General features: G+C 40.7%; 1 protein-coding gene across 4 annotated transcripts in view; it reads left to right on the top strand.

Moving 5' to 3' along the window:
- NCOA1 (nuclear receptor coactivator 1) overlaps positions 1-15,178 on the top strand; it is a 304,315-nt gene that overhangs the window by 22,937 nt on the left and 266,200 nt on the right. Inside the window, exon 1 of one of the 4 annotated variants that reach the window (XM_083348416.1) lies at positions 1,054-1,144. The exons of the other annotated variants lie outside the window; for them this stretch is intronic. The gene's annotated coding sequence lies outside the window, so the exon portion shown is untranslated. Of the gene's footprint in view, positions 1-1,053; positions 1,145-15,178 lie in introns of those variants that run through there. 4 annotated transcript variants of the gene reach the window in all.

The raw sequence follows: 15,178 nt of genomic DNA, 5'->3' as shown, positions 1-15,178 counted from the left end.
CTGGAGTATTTGTAAAAGAAAGCAAATAAAGGCCTTAAATGGATTTGAGAGGAGTGTGGTGGCTAATGACTGCTGATAAGGCCATTTTCTATCATAATGTAAATACTGTGCAGAGTGTGTAATTAGTTTATATTACAGTAATTCTTTGAAGACTCACAGATATATTTACAAGCTGTAAGTAGAATTTCACATGCAGCTCAAACAGTGCTCAGTAATCAATTTTTATACAGTACTTGGTCACTGAAGATAGAGCTTACAAGAAAGAGTTAAAACCGTATCTTCTAGCTAGAAGGCAGGACTTAAGATTTTTGTCTGTTTAATGGAAGAATCTCCTTTGTTTTGTTCTTATCTCTGCCTAGAACTAGAATTTCCCCCCTCATATCAAATTTTAGTGTTCAGAATAAGAAAAACAATCAGAGATAGTGAAAGCAAAGCAGCATATGATTGAATACAACTTTAGCAGCTGTGCACTAGCTAAAAGGTGGACCACTTTGAGGCTGCTATGTGGTGGCAGAACTTTAGAGAAGCAGAAGAGCAAAGAAGCAGGCATCAAACTGGAGTCAGGAATGGATGAGCAGACAAGGATTCCACAGCAGATAAGGGGGTTGCTTGGAATCCATACTCTTTATGCTCCATGATGCAGTTGTAACAACCTTCTAATGGTGTAGAACTATCATGGCAGATGGTAATCAGGAGACTTAGAATCTTTTCTCTCCCATATGAAATAGTTACCACGACTGCAAATTGCAAAGCAATTGGGGAAAGAATTATGATAGTACTGACTTTGGTGTCCCAGTGGCAGCCAGGCTAATCCCGACTTTGCCATCAGCAGGAACTCAAAGAACCGATCTGGTTTGAAGGCTGGAAAAAGTGTTGCAGCAGCACCTAGCAATCTTGGTTACTCTAAATCAGTTCCCCTTCTATTCCATTGGCACAACGGTAGCAGGGAACTGAAGAACACCAGATCTAGAAGTATGTTGGAGAAGAGGAGATGGATTCTGAGAGAAACAGGAGAACTATGAACTACTAGCCTATTTGGACCCAATACAGTGCCTCAAGGACTAGAAGAGGAGCATGCCTCCATCAGGACTTCTCTGCTCATGTGAAATATGGGAATCCCAGCAAGCCTTCTTCCCACACTCTTGTGAGCAATGAATCTTCAGATCCAAAATATCTATAATCTTGAACCAACCCATGGAGCACAATAGCTATTTCATGTCTGATAGGAATAGGAGGAATCAGTTGCTCTAATTTCCAGATGTCCATCAAGTAGATGGCAATCTTCATCATCTGACTACTCAAACCACTGTTTGCACTGCAAAAAGGACTCTCTTTTCATAAAAAAAGAGTAAAGGAAGAGAAGAATTTGTGAAGAGACTCAGGAAGAAGATGGATATCCATCTTGGTAGTATCAGAGGCAGAGGGCTGAAAGAATGAGAGAAAGGCCACTACTTCACTCTCAGGTTCTTCACTTATTAAGTGTGGAGCTCAGTCCCAGACATGCTCTAGTCAGTTATTCAGAGGTATTGCAAGGTTTTGCTTAAGTATTTCCTTCATGTTGCAGCACAGACTTTAGTATGGCCTTTTCAGATTTCTTTACAGAGATAAGGAGCTGATGGAACTAGCCAAGCCCACAGCACCCTCTATGTTGGTGAACAGGATGTTATCTCTTATTCAGAAAGAACAGGAAGCGGCTGCATATGCCTAATATTGATAAAGGCAGTAGCAGCTCTGATTTCTAAATCGGTAATGCCAAGAGAGAAAGGAGAGCTGGAGAGGCACTTATAAACCTAATCAAGATAGAACGGACATCATCTTCAAAGTAAGATGGTGAAGCAGCAACTTTGGGAATCAGGGATGCAGCTTGTTTCTACATTATCTTCATACAAGTGTTCACATGGGATCTTTTATCACAGGGGTGTCAAACTTCCAGCCTGTGGCCGGACGTGTCATGACGAAACTGCGCCCACCCCATTGCCTGCAATAGGGAAAAAGCTCCAATACGTTGTGCGACGTCACATGACGTCACGAGTTTGGCATGTCTGTTTTACCAGAACCCCACAAAGAGGCCAAATGCCTAAGATAAAGTGTCACTGAACTAGTTATAGCAGCAGAGTTCATGGCAACCATGTTTATGGAGTGCTTACATTTTTGAATCATATCTATGGCGGGCACAGGGTATTACTACTCAGGCAGTGGGAGACAGGCCACTAATCAAGAACAGTCTCACAACAAAGTCATTCTTGGGGAAGAATCTATTTGAGAAATCAACTCAATCTTAGTAGAAAGCAAGGATGAAAAAAAAAATCCTCGTCCTGACCCCTAAAGGGTGGGTGCGCCAGCCCTCTGGAACAGCTTACCAACCGAAATCCGGATGGCCCCCGACCTCCGCACCTTCCGGCGCGAATTAAAAACTTATCTGTTCCAGCAGTCCGGCCTGGCCTGATAGCTCTAATCTGGGGTCCCAGTTTGTATTTTACTATTGTTTGTTTTCACTATTGTTCATTCTGTATGCCTACCTTATTCTGTACACCGCCCCGAGTCCCTCGGGAGAAGGGCGGTTTATAAAAACAAACAAACAAATAAATAAATAAATAAATAAATAAATAAATAAATAAATAAAGAATGTAAAAAACCATCTTTGTTCTTTTGCTCTAGAGACTGCATCCTAACTTTTTGGCCTCTCAAATTAATGCCACTACCACCCAGGTGGAATGATACTTCCAAAATTTTTGTGCACCTGGAACACACACACAAGGACAGATGGGTGTTGGAGATGGTTTGGTGGAAATTTGCTCTAGAGTTCGTAGGGACACTAAAACATCCAGGGGAAGCCAGTTACAGTTTTCTCCATAAAGCCATTGATAAGCAGTTTGTATAAGCATAAATATGAACACTTTCACTGTAGTCTTGAAGTGTCCCATAAGGGCTGCCATTTAGAAGTACTTTGGGTCCTCAGACTGTCATAAAAGAGCCGAGGTTGCCTACCCTTGGTTTAGTGTATTGCATTTGTAGCTTTATTTTATTTTATATATTAATGATTTATAAGCTGCCCAAATGCTGGAGAGGTGCAGTTACAATAAATAGGCCAGCTTCCTAAGAAAAGTCAGTCAGAGGTTGCTCCCCATTCTCACTGGGCAAGCAGATGAGAAATGATAATTTGTTTTGGCTTTGGTCCTACTTTGAGAATGATTAATCTGGTTTAAACTTTCAATGCAGCTTTTCATTGCAGAGAAATCCCTCCAGGCACTCTTGGTTTGAGTAGATTGCTTTTTCTGCCAGAAAGTCAGGTGATCCGCTGTTGGTGGTGTCATTTATAGATGCATATTGAGGTTAAATTTCAATCTTTATTGCTGTGGTAGACAAATGTGCTATGTAACCTGAGTCAATAGTCCCTTCAAAGCAAAGCTGAACCAGTTGGGGCTCTTTTGCAAGAAACTCCACAAAGGTGTGTGCAGCTGTGTCTTTGGAATGTAGAAATTACACTTTCTTTTGCCTTGGCCATTTAGGTACAAAAGTATTACTTCTCTGGATATAGATTCTTTCTTAGTAGGTTTAAAATAGGGAAAGGCATATATTTAAGAGTAAATGAGAGGTTGAAAATGGATCCCATAACCGATATTGAAATAAAAAACCTGTTGGACTCAGAAGAGGAATGTGTTAATCAATCTTCATTTGGTTGTTGAAGGTTATGGTTGTGTTTTATAGGATAATGTAAGGTAGTTGCATGCAATACGGTATGTACATTTGAAAACCAGCACAAATACCCTGGGGTAGAGGGCATATCCATTGAATAGTGGTATTTTCTTTTGTGTAATAAAAGATAGGCATGCACTATCATTGGCAGAGGGCAGAATGCTGCCATTTATAGTCAGTCTCTCATAGTCGTGGCATAACCGTTCATCTTTTGTCTGTCTTTACAGTTTTCTGTATCTGTTTTTTCTGGTTTTATTGGGTCCCCTTCTCTGTCACTGTTTTTCTTCATTAGGCAGAGAACCACCAATGAATCCTGGTATTCTAGCTCTTACATCAGACACGTCAAACACAAGGCCCGGGGGCCGGATCCGGCCCGCGAAGTGTTTTCATGTGGCCCGCGAAGACATCCTGGAAACAGTGAGGGAACGGCCCCCACTGCCTTGGCCCTGGTCCAGAAACCCTCCTCCTGCCAGAGACCCCCAGATGTGTCCCACTCCTGCCCAGGCCCCCATAGGCACCCTTGATGCGAACGATGTAGAGCTGGCCATGCCCACCCAGTAGGCCATACACACTCTAGCCACGCCCACCCAGTAGGCCACGCCCACCCTGGCCATACCCACCCGGCCCCCTGAGGGCAACCGCAATGCTGATGCGGCCCTCAATGAAATTGAGTTTGACACCCCTGTCTTACAGGCTGCCATTGCTGTCCTATAAACACAAAGGAGAACTGAGCGAGTCAGCAAGTGGCAAAGAAGAACACTTATGGACTTGGTGGAGCCTATTAATGATGAACTTTTGTTGGCATATCAGGTGCTTGACTATGTCAGTCACAGATAATGGCCTTGCCTGGCATAAGGGCTGATATTTTGCAAACTAATAAAGAGATAGCTTGCTTTTCTTGTTGATACTTCGGCATTTTTCAAGAGCAGAAAAATGCACTACTGAATGATAAAAAGCAGGGAACGAAACCTGTTGCACCAGTATCCTCCTGAGACTTCGGCTGCCTGAAGTCAGGAATGACTGTTTTGTAGAAGCAGGAGGAGAATCTACTCCCAATACTGAAACAACTTACTTCAAGACAGAAAGCATTGTTTGCTAGATAGAAGCACTGTGCTCTCAATTCCCCCCTCTTGTATTTTGTAATTTGATAGTGTGTCATTCTGTTGCAATATAGCTTTTGAAAGAGATGGGGGTAGAATTTAATATGTTAATTACTGTTCATGTATTGGGAATCTCTCCTTTCCCTTGTGCCTCTCAAATAAACTCAGAGGTGCACAGAGATTAAATCCAAGTTTTCTCTGTGGAAATAGTTTCTTTTGATGGAAACATACCATTCTGTCTTCCATTAGCAATATCATTGTTCATTTTTAAAGTCACATGTTGCAAAAACAATCACATTTGTTCTCAAGTGGACAATAATGATGACCATGGAGAGGCTGGGATGAGGGAACTGTTCCAACTCAATTTGATATAAGCTTTAAGCTAGAGGAGTGAATTCGATCCTGTGACCCCAGATGAGGTGGACAGGATCATGAGGAGACTGAGTTCCGCCACGTGTTTATTGGACCCGTGCCCCTCCTGGCTGGTATATGCAGCCCGGGAGGAGACACGAGGCTGGTTCCAGGCAGTAATAACTGCTTCCTTGAGGGAGGGTACCTTCCCTGCCGCCTTGAAGGAGGCGGTGGTGAGGCCCCTCCTCAAGAAGCCTGCCCTGGACCCAGCTATTTTGAACAACTATCGTCCAGTCTCCAACCTTCGCTTTCTTGCGAAGGTGGTTGAGAGCGTGGTGGCACTTCAGCTCCCTCTGTTCCTGGAGGAAACTGATTATCTGGACCCATACCAATTGGGCTTCAGGACCGGGTACAGCACGGAGATGGCATTGGTTGCGCTGGTGAATGATCTCTGGCGGGCTCGGGACAGGGGTTGTTCCTCTGTCCTAGTCCTATTAGACCTCTCAGCGGCTTTTGATACCATCAACCATGGTATCCTACTGCGGCGTCTCAGGGGGTTGAGAGTGGGGGGGCACTGTTTTACAGTGGTTCTCCTCCTACCTCCTGGGCCGTTCGCAGTCGGTGTTGACGGAAGGGCAGAGGTCCGCCCCGAGGCCTCTCGTTTGTAGAGTTCCTCAGGGGTCGGTCCTCTCTCCCCTCTTGTTCAACATCTATATGAAGCCGCTGAGTGAGCTCATTCGTGGTTTCGGGGTGGGGTATCATCAGTATGCTGATGATACCCAGCTTTTTCTTTCCACCCCGAACCAACCCAGTGATGCCCTCAACGTGATGTCCCGTTGCCTGGAAGCGGTCCGGGTTTGGATGGGGAGAAACAGGCTTCGTCTCAATCCTACCAAGACTGAGTGGCTGTGCATACCGGCATCTCAGACTAACCAATCTTTTCCATTGTTAACTATGGGGGGTGAGGTGTTACCCCCCCATTGATAGGGCTCGCAACTTGGTGTCCTCCTGGATTCACGGCTCAGTTTGGAAGATCATATAGGAGCCGTGGCCAGGGGGGCTTTTGCCCAGGTTCGCCTGGTGCGCCAGTTACGGCCCTATCTAGACCGGGATGCCCTGCGTACGGTCACTCATGCGCTCGTGACCTCTCATTTAGACTACTGCAATGCTCTCTACATGGGGCTGCCCCTGAGGACCACTCGGAGGCTTCAGCTGGTGCAGAATGCAGCCGTGCGAGTTGTGATGGGAGTCTCCCGATACTCCCATGTAACACCTCTTCTCCGCGAGCTGCATTGGCTTCCAGTTGCCCTCCGGGTGAGAGTCAAGGTGCTGGTGATGACCTATAAAGCCCTAAATGGCATGGGCCCGGATTATCTAAGGGGGCACCTGCTGCCAGCGTCAATTTCCCATCGTCCTGTGCGGTCCCACAGGGAGGGCCTCCTCAGGGTACCGCCGGTCAAGGATTGCCAGCGGGCGATTCACAGGGGGAGGGCATTCTCTGTGGGTGCGCCTGCCCTATGGAATCAACTGCCAACGGAACTCCGGACTGCCCCCGACCTTCGTTCATTTCGCCGGGACCTGAAAACCTGGCTCTTTGAGCTATCTGGTCTGGACTGAGGGGTTTAATGTTTTTAAATTGTGATTTAATTTTTGTGGCTAGACTTAATTTAATTTATTTTAATTTTATATTGGATTGTTTTTAAATTTTGCCTTGTAAACCGCCCTGAGTCCTTTGGGAATAGGGCGGTATATAAACCGAATAAATAAATAAATAAATAAATGAATAAATAAATCTCGCAATGTCACATGACGTGTTGCGATGTATCGTGACTTTTTTACCATTGCCGGCAATGGGGTGGGTGCGGGTTTGCTATGATGCATCTGGCCCATGGGCTGGCAGTTTGGCACCCTTGCTTTAAGCCATTTATATGTTTTAAGCCATTTTAAGCCAGATAACGTGACCAGGACACTGTTTTTTTTATTGAAAAGTTTTAACATACAATTTTTCTTTAAGAATCCCCCCTCCCCCTCCCTCCTCCCTCCCCCCCTACCTCTACCCCCTCCCCCCCTCCCCCCCGACTTCCCAGAGCTAAATACAAGGTATATATAAAAAAAGCAATCATAAACAACCATATACTAACAACCATAAACTCTAAAATCCATCACTCTCTAGCTTATATAGGATAAGACAAACCTTAATAATATTAAATATATATAAAGAAACTAAAATAGAAAAAGAAAAAAGAAAGAAGACTTATTCAAATGCTACATGAAACTTCTTAACCCTATACTTGTTCTGGACAAACTCAATCCATTTTCTCCATTCCATAATATAACGTTCTTGCGAGTGATCTTTCAAATAGGCCGAAATCTTCGCCATCTCTGCCAGGTCGGAGACCTTTAAAGTCCACTCTTCTATGGTCGGCAGTTCCTCTTTCTTCCAATACTGACCTATCAAAAGTCTTGCTGCCGTAATTAAATTTAACATCAACTTAGTGTCCACAACCGTAGCATCCGTAATTATTCCCAACAAAAAGAGTTGCGGACAAAACTCTATCCTTTGCTTAAAAATCTTCTGCATATTCCACCAAATTTTTATCCAAAAAACCTTGATCTTTTTACAAGTCCACCATACATGAAAATATGTTGCATCTTCATCTCCACATCTCCAGCATTTTGGCTGATAGTTCGGATACATAGTTGCAAGCTTTTTAGGATCTAAATGCCATCTATAAAACATTTTATAAAAGTTCTCTCTTAAGTTTTGAGCTTGTGTAAATTTTACGTTCCTCACCCAAATCTTTTCCCACGTGTCCATTGTAATAACTTCTTGGATGTTTTGGGCCCATTTTATCATACAATCCTTAACGAGTTCTGTTTCTGAATCAATCTCTATCAATGCAAGATATATCCGTTTAATATGTGCTGGTCCCTGATTTCTAATTTGCTTCATCAGATTTTCATCAGTCATTGTAAAACCATTTTTCTGATCTTCTTTCCACCTGGCCCGTAGCTGAGTATATTGAAACCAATTTTGAACAATCTTCTCGTCTCGCAAGAGAGTATATGGCTTCAAACACCAAACATTTCTTTCCAAGCTTAAAATCTCCTTGTACGTAGTCACATCATGTTTGAAACCAGCATGTATATTTTCTATTGCGTGTTTTGGAATTGCCCACAATGGTATCTTACAATCTAACTTATGTCTGTACTTCTTCCAAACTCTCAACAAAGCCTGTCTTAAAATATGCACTCTAAACACATTATCTACCTTCTTATCATACAACAAATATGCATGCCAGCCAAACAGCAAGTCGTGGCCCTCAAGATTTAATAATCTCTCTTGTGTCAAATTAATCCAATCACTTATACCTGCTAACGCAGCAGCTTCATAATATAATTTAAAGTTAGGCATTTTAAGACCACCTCTTTCACGAGTATCCTGCATAATCTTAAGTTTAACTCGTGGCCTGACCAGGACACTGTTTTGAATAGCAATAGCACTCAATAGCATTTAGACTTACTTACCACGTCACAGTGCTTTACAACCCTCTCTGAGTGGTTTACAGAGTCAGCATATTGCCCCCAACAATCTGGGTCCTCGTTTTACTGACCTTTACTGGAGGATGGAAGACTGAGTCAACCTTGAACTGGTGAGATTCAAACTGCCAAACTGTTGGCAATCGTTAGTCAATAGAATTAGCCTGCAGTACTAACCATTGTGCCACCATGGCTTTTGATTCAGTTAGATGTCCATTGAATTGCTGGCATAAAAGGAAACAAGGAAAAAAAAGAAAAGAGAATGGATAAAATTATGCATAGAGTGACATGCTTTTTAACATTTTTGCCATTAATAAATGCATAGAGTACCAAAAGGAGTTTTTTTATACTCATAGCACTAGATTTAGAATAAGTAAAGCAGCACTCTATGGCTTATGGTTAACTTATGGCATTAACTATCACCAGATAAGATGAAGACAACATAGCAAGCTTAGTTTAAAAAATTGTATTTTAAACTTGTGGTTTATTCCTAGCTGCTGTGAAAATGCAAGAATTTTCCAAATCCTTCATGTGCTGTGTGTGAACTTCTTTAGACATTTGATTGGTCATTGTGGGCTATCTATTGGTAGTGTAGGTGGCTACTCTTAATAGTAGCCACTGACTTACATGCCTAACTTATGTTACAATACAGGGTCATTATGACTTTGACTTTCTTCCTAAACCAATACGATAGATGAGTAATCAACTCTTTGTATATTGCGGCAATCCAGAGACTCCATGCCAATGGGAATATCTACTTAGATCAATACAGCTGGTCAAAGTGACCTGTTCATTATAACTTTCTGTCCTTATAATCATATCAGATCTTGAAAACCTTAGGAGGAAGAGAACTACAGCCTGTGCCTGCAGACACAGGTATTTAGGAAATTAAATGTTCTGACCTTTCTTCTTAAAGTGGTTCTTGTGTCCATTTTGAACTTTTTCCTGGAATAAAGTAAACATGTTGTATTCTATCAGGCTATGTATGGATCAATACCATTTGTTTTAGAGTATTAGAGACATAGACAAAAAATGTTTAGGCATTTGGTTAGCTAATAGTGTGGTATTTAATAAAGTGAAGAGAGTTTAACTAGTTAAAAGTTAACTGTAAGAAGCAGCTGTGATCTAATTCTAATATTAAATCTAATATTACTGAGTTTCTGTTCACTGTATGTGGTCTTTTAAATCCTGTGAAAATAACACATGCTTTAGGTTTTTCTCCCCCATGAGAAAAGTAATCTTTGGGTGACCATCTTTTTTCATGCTGGTATGCTCATCTGTTAATATCTTTCTTGCCTCTAGCTTCCTTCTCATGATTCTACTCCTTTCTCATATCTCCTTTATCTCTGACCTCCCCCACAATAGGAAAAATAATGCATCTGCACTAAACAAAATTGCCTAAGGAATTCATTTATCTTCTCTTACAGTGCTCTGGAAGTAGAGGACAATAGCAGTAGAGACTTAGTTCCTTAAAATTATTACTTTACCCTGATTCTTGAGGACATACAGCACATTTCCCCCCCAAAAAAAATTTTGAGTGCTGAGATTAACTGAAATATTAAAGGAAGTTGTATGACTAGTTTATAAATAAAACTAATTAATTTATGAGGGTTAGGCTTGGTAAGAAGTGAATAAAGGATTAAAATTAAAGTATAAAATATTGGCGTATTTAAAATAAAATTGATAGAAACTTGCAAGACAGAACTTTATATCATGATCATTTGAATTGGAAAAAACAATAAAACAAAATTAAACCTTACTTAAATGGAAAGGATGAATATGCTTAGTTTTGCCTCCTTCATAAAATCTGGTTCTTTCTTTTGAGATTACCATACTGATTTTTTTTGTTCCAGATTTTTTGGATCAGCTTTACTTTTATTACAATGTACTGTAATAGCAAAAAATGACTTTGCTCCCAACTTATCCAGTCAAAATGGTAACAGCTCCTGATAACAATTTTATTCTACATGCAAAATTTGATTGTGACCCCACAATTCAAGAACCTGTCCCCTGTAGAGCTGGGACCTGATTCCCACCATTCTGAAACTAAGGGATGATACTAAAAGCACACTGAACTGCTTAATAAACTTACTAATGGCTTTTTTGTTTTTGTTGGTTTAGAATTCATTAATATTTAAGAACTTAAGAATGATGTCAGCCAGGATACAGCTTGATTTATCTGTCATCAGCAGAGTAGATTACATTGTGCTGGGGAAAAGTTTTACATTTATAGAGATCCCTGCTGATTTTCATTGATGAGTTACTGGAAAAATGAAGTTTAGAAATTCCCAGAAAGCATTTGATTACAATTATGGTATAGAAAAATGTACTTTTGTGGGAATTATTTTTGCCTTGGTTTATACCGTTTTGTGTTCTTAGATAGACTTGGCAAAGTTGAATTGTTTCAATACTTAGAAAGCAGTGAAGGCTTTGGATTAGATCTAGAGAGTTAAACATAGACCTTCCCTATGAAATCTCTTTCACTGGCCTGGAACCCTATCTATCTCACAGAGTTGTTTGGGCAAAAACAAAGAGGGAGTACTAAGAAATAAATAAAAAATATTTAGAATTTTGATATTCACATTTTATTTATATTAAACTAGTAATGTGTTTGAGCTACAGTGCTATTTCATTTTTTAATTATAAATGTATAAATTGCTGCAGATTAGGCTAGGAGAGATATTGTTGGTAAGTGTGGAATATATATAATAAATAAAGTCCTGCCAAGCAAACAGCAACAAGTTGGCAGATAACCACAGATAGACACATTTAGAATTTTGAGGAAGAGTCATAAGCAGTATCACACAAAGGCTATTTGATACAGATACAGAGTAACAGAGTTGGAAGGAACCTTGTAGGTCATCTAGTCCAATCCCCCACCCAAGCAGCAGACCCTACACCATTTCTGACAGATGGCAATCCAGTCTCTTTCTTCTTGAAAGCTTCCAGTAATGAAGCTCCCACAGCTTCTAAAGGCAATCTGTTCCATTGATTGAGTGTTCTCACTGTCAGAAAATTTCTCCTAATTTCTAGGCTGAATCTTTCTTTGTTCAGTTTCCATTCGCTATTCCTTGTCTGGCCTTCAGGTGCTTTGGAAAATAGGTTGATCCCCTCCTCTCTGTGACAGTCCTTCAAATATTGGAACACTGCTATCATGTCTTCCCTGGTCCTTCTCTTCACTAGACTAGCTATGCCCGGTTCCTGTAACCGTTCTTCATAGGTTTTAGCTTCCAGTCCCCTCACCATCTTTGTTGCTCTTCTCTGCACTTTTTCTAGATTCTCAACATCTTTTTTATAGCGTGGTGGCCAAAACTGATACAAAACTGTATTCTAGGTGTCTTAGTAAGGCTTTATAGAATGATATTAGTACATCACGCAATCTTGACTGAATCCCTCTGTTAATGCAAGTTAGGATTGCATTGGCTTTTTTGGCTGCTGCCACACACTGTTGACTCATATTTAATTGATTGTCCACTAAGATTCCAAGATCTCTCTCACAGTTACTGCTATTAAGCCTGGTTTCACCCAATCTATATGTGTACTTTTGTTTTTTCTTGCCTAAGTGTAAGACTTTACTTTTCTCTACACTGAATTTCATTTTGTTAGATAGGGCCCAGTGTTCAAGTCTGTCAAGATCCATCTAACAGAGTTCCTCTTTGGAGTCAACCCCAGTTTTCCACATATCTTGTTTCCAACTCCAAGCCTTCCCAAAAGCCAGACAGAGAAAATGTGAATAGGTTTTGGATTGTTTTGTGCTTTGGGATCGATAAAATATTCCTTTCTTATTTTCCTTTGTTTTCCTGATGTAGTGAGGAATGTATCAAAGCCGACACTAGTTTTCACTATCCACCATCACCATATTGCTGATTTTGGTGCCTCAGCATTTCATTTTGAGGTGCTCATAGCCACCTGAAAGTAAAGTTATTTTTTGTTTTAAATGAATCTGTCGAGTAGTGATGCAAAAGGAAATATGCATTCACAAAAGTGTCGAGAGGCATCATATTGCTCACCATGAATATTGGTGGGTGATTAGGAAATATCTATAAATTAATTCACCTTGTTCAAGATTTATATATTAGTTTTTGTTCTGTTGATGTCAAAAGACATCATTTGATTGCACAAATACCCCATTGTGAGCTGAAGCAACTTTACACACAAAGCATTCTTCTTGAACTCATTTATTTATGTCAATGAGCTAATCAGTTATTATCTAGAGTAGTTTTACAAAGATTTTGATTTCCTGAGCTCACATATCCCTTTATTTTTATATGAACTTCATTCTGCCTCTGCTTTTGCATTCACTTTGAGCTACAATATAGTACTGGGAGTACATTGTAGATTTGTCAGGCTTATGGGAAAATGGTGTTGCAGTCTGCGCTGTTATTATAATTGGGATGGCTTCTAATGATGCCAGGAAAGGAAAATAATTATGGTATTAAAGCCCATTTATAATCACTGAAGCCAGCCAACCATCCCTGTCCATCAAAAAGTATTTCCCCAGGTTTGTTTGGATCTATATAACAGTGGCCTGAATGTTTCTGGGGTGGATATTGCTGAGGCATTAAAATGCACATGGATTACAGCATGATGTGTGAAGATGGTCCTCTGGAAAATTGACATCTGGCTGAGCAGGGCACTGCAGGTAGAGATCAAAGCAGAAGTGGACTTTCAGTGGGGAAAGGAACAATTGAGCATGTGGCACAGTTGAGGCAAAAAACTAGAGACAAGAAGCACTGGATATCAATTAATCTTTGCTTGCCTGAAGAGAGATGTTTAAGATAGAGACAGGCAGCTTTTAGCACATTGTGTTTTTGGAGGACAAAGACTAAATTGGATAGAGTGATGGCGCAGAGTGGACAGAGCCAGCATTTTACGGATTTTGCTCTCAATTGGGGATGGTATTCCTTTTAAAATAATCTTGCTTCAAAACAGTGGGAAACTAGACCAGTGATTTTTTTTGGTAATTGTAATTGGAAGATAGCCTGGGAACTGCAGAATGGAGTGCTGGAGGTTTTAGTCCTGAGGTTTCAGATTTGGGCAAACAGCACTTGTCTTTGACATGACTTGAAGAGGTTTAATGTTGGCTGGCCATAACAAGGAAGAGATGTAATTTTGAGAACAGATCATAAATCACTTTTACCAAGTGCTGTTGTAACTTTGAACTGTTATTAAATAAATGGCCATAACTTAACGACTACCTGTATGGGTCTATGACAATTCGCCATGGCCAACTTGCCACAGGACAACTCAACACAGGACAACTCGTTGCTGGACAAAAGTTACACCAATAACAAAGAACTGGTGGAAAAGGAGGGATAGAATGAAATGTGATCGACAAAAATTAATTATTTTTTAAATTTATTTTAAATAATTAAATAGAATTGTTAAATTGTTCTGCAGTGAGTTGTCGAATGGCAAGTTGGCTGTGGTGAGTTGTCCCACAGCAAGTAGGCTATGGTGAGTTGGCTATGGCAAGTTGGCCATGGCAAGTTGGCTGCAGCAAGTTGGCTGTGGCAAGTTGTCCCATTCCCCTACCTGTATGTATGTATTATGATGTATTATTATTGATGTTGTTTTAATTGTTGGTTGGGAACTGCCCAGAGTTTGACATAAGATGGGGGTGGCTATATAATTGTTTTAAATAAATAAAATGTTTGCATGTAAACATTCATTATACCTGTTAAAATATATTTCTTTCAAATAATTGATTAGTATTTTTGGAGATCATTTGTAAATATAAGATGGTAACAGCAAGATTCCCTATTAAAAAACTCATGATTCTGTGCTTTTTAGTTGACTGTACCCCAGCTTCCTTATGATACTTTATGACTGTAATAGATATTTGATGGAAATCTTCTTGCTTTTGAAAATAGGTGGCTTAAATAACTTTTCTATATACCTAAGATTAGGGAGAAGTGAGTGCAGGAAGATTTTTCAGAGTTTACTCTTTGTTAAGAATATGGTCTAGCACAGGGGTCAGCAACCTGAAACAGTGAAAGAGCCACTCGGAACCGGTTCCCTCACAAAAGGAAAAACTGGGAGCCGCAAAAAATGTGTGCACATGCATGTACATGCACGCATGCGCAGAACAGGGTTTGACTGAAGAGTGGAGCCAAGGCGAGATATGCACCTACCCTGCATATTTGAATTGATTGGTTGAACTTTTTTAGTCCCACTTTTTTTTTTGGACTGCACATGGCAGAGGACTGGGAACCGCAGGAGATGGCTGAAAGAGCCGCATGCGGCTCCGGAGCCACGGGTTGCAGACCTGTGGTCTAGCAAGACATATATAGTATAGGGTTCCCTGCTGAAATAGGGGATTGAATTAGAAAACCTCCAAGATCCCTTCCAACCCTGTTATTAAGAAATCTCTTAATCCAGGTAATAGTTTAAAGTGCATTTTGCAGGCTTGCCAGTCTCTTTTGAGCTGTAACATAGTTTAAAGTTTTCTCCCATGGAGCACTGTCTAAAGCTCTAATTGTGTCACAACT

This window comes from Vipera ursinii (assembly GCF_947247035.1).
Source record: "Vipera ursinii genome assembly, chromosome: 1".
NCBI lineage: Eukaryota > Metazoa > Chordata > Lepidosauria > Squamata > Viperidae > Vipera > Vipera ursinii.
The sequence above is the reverse complement of the archived record's forward strand: the minus strand, read 5'-3'. Positions and strand labels throughout refer to the sequence as shown.